Source organism: Apteryx rowi, unplaced genomic scaffold (genome assembly GCF_003343035.1).
Source record: "Apteryx rowi isolate R43461 unplaced genomic scaffold, aptRow1 scaffold_628, whole genome shotgun sequence".
Lineage (NCBI taxonomy): Eukaryota > Metazoa > Chordata > Aves > Apterygiformes > Apterygidae > Apteryx > Apteryx rowi.
The window spans coordinates 199,004-201,388 of record NW_020450903.1 but is presented as its reverse complement, the minus strand read 5'-3'; positions in this window follow the sequence as shown (position 1 = coordinate 201,388).

Sequence of the window (2,385 nt, the reverse complement as noted above, 5' to 3'; positions counted from 1 at the left end):
TGCCACATACTCATGTTCATTTTTGTGTATCATTAATGCACTGTGGACTTGCTAGACTTTGAAACATAAATACAGAATGTGCATTATACTGAGAATTATATACATTATATACATTTTACAGCAACTATGAACTGTGTAATGTGAATGAAGGCACACAAACTGAACTTAATATCAGTAAGCATTGACATTCTAAGCATTCCCTAAATTAGCAAGATCTTCTAAACTAGCAAGGTCTCCTCTCACAAAATTAAGTGCCACTTGAATAGCTYATGGTATAGTCCCTCCCACAACAATATCAAATGTAGTTTGATTGTGGACAATATTATTCCATGCTTTAGCATCATTTGACACAATCCACAAGAATGCCTCTTTAAACCATCTCTGATAGTTTGTTTTACTTAAGACTAACTCAATCAAGTACTCCATTTTGCTTTCTGTATAAGGAACAGCTACTCAGAGAAACAACTCTGTTGTAGCAGGAAATGATTTTCAGAATATGATTTCTGCCTGTTACTTTCAAAACTTTACAACTCCCTGTAAATATTATCCATATTGAAGCCTACTTACTCACACTGAAGAGAAAGCGTTATGATCACTCAGGCTAGTGTTATGAGTAAAAGGTTCAATTAATAGTCAATTAGTTAATAAGCTAAACAACACTACTATTGTTCTTGTAGATTTTATGGCTTTTAGGCCTACCACATTGTGGCTATCACCATCTTGATCTGGAGCCTGGAAAGTAAATCTATAATTTTAGTTTCTATTTAAAATTTAAAGTTATATGTGTAAAGATTCTGCAGAAGTCCCGGAGACACTTTCCTTCCCAGACTTTACAGGAGTGTTGAACTTGGCTCCACATAACAGTTAAGGAAAAGAATTAGTATCTTGCAGAGGCAGCAAGGTTAAACATTTGTGTGTTAGAAAACTTTTCTTCATAAACTATTCAATACATATCATTTTATCATTTTATGGCTCACAGAGATAGAATTTACTACAGTTATATAACATTTTACTCATCTATAGGGTAAATAAACTGACTGTTTATTGCACAAGTGGATAAACAATTGGGGATAGCGAGCAACAGGAAGCGATAAGCTCGTCCCAGATCAGCTGCTGATGCACTAATATCCACAGAAATCTAATTACTTCAGTTTTCTCTTGCAAGGAAATAACCTTGTACTACCAGAATGTTTTTCAGCAGGAGAAACAACAGGAATAATCAAAGGGACATTTAGGAATGTAACCCTAACAGTGGTAGCGGATGCACGTCAGCTTAGTGGGGGATGCCTAAGTGTCCCTCCCAGTGCAGACACAGTCCCCTCTGTGTAGCCTGGTCTAGCTCTGTGCTTTAGAACTGATGACATCAGGCAGCGGAAACTTCACTGGTCTGACTTTGCATGAAAGACAGAGGACTAGAGAGCCTGTTTGTATCTGGCAGCTGGAAAACAGAACAGTCCACAAGCGCAGTACAGACATCTGCGTCAGCAGGCACTGCATTCCCACAGTGAGTCCCCATGGACAAGTAAGTACTTCCAGGAATTAAGAGTCAGGCTTCCTAACGTAACAGCAGTTACTGCTACAAGCCCTGCAAGGCTGCTCCCAGCCACGTGATGCCAAAACTGCAGGCAAGTGAGAATTCAGGCAAACTCTTTAATAAATAAATTAAAAAAAAACCTTTATTGTTACATTTGCTCTCAAGCTGATTTTTAATAATGAATTTGAAGTAGGCAGCCATGTAGCAATGCCAAAGAATGGCAGTCATGGTTGCTATATACCTTCAACAGCAGTGTAATGTGTTACTTGTTGTTGTACATACGTGGACAACAGTCTCGAGACCTTCTTGGGGCTTTGTTCCTCTAATTCAGGAATAGATAAGGACCTCTCAACCAAGAACAGAAATGCATTCTAACTTGTAATATACCTAAAAGCTTGCCTTTCATTTACTTCCTGTCAACAGTGAGATTTTTAATGAAGCTGATGGATTTTTAATGAAGTTATAAGTCCACTTTTGCTTTAAGAGGACTCTTAAGTAGGAAAGGTTACAGAGCTATACATTCTAAGGTGAAACGGTCCTTAAAAATTTACTCTGACTCGCTCGCTCTCCGGCCCATAGATTTTTGCGCCACTATTCCTGATTTTGGACCCAAAACGCGTCTAACAAAATCCCTTCGGTTATGAGGCCAGTCTTTAACTAAAGACCTCACAAGATAAGAGATCCCTCGCTTGACAACGCGCCTGCAGTCAGTAAGCCCCGCGGGAAGGACATTTCTGCGTTTCCTCAGCTTCCCGCCGCTAGACACGCCGCGCCAGTCAACGGCCACGCAAGCGGGCCGCGCCGGGGCCTCAGCAGCAGCGCCGCTCCCCCCCCCCCGCGGCGGCCGCCGT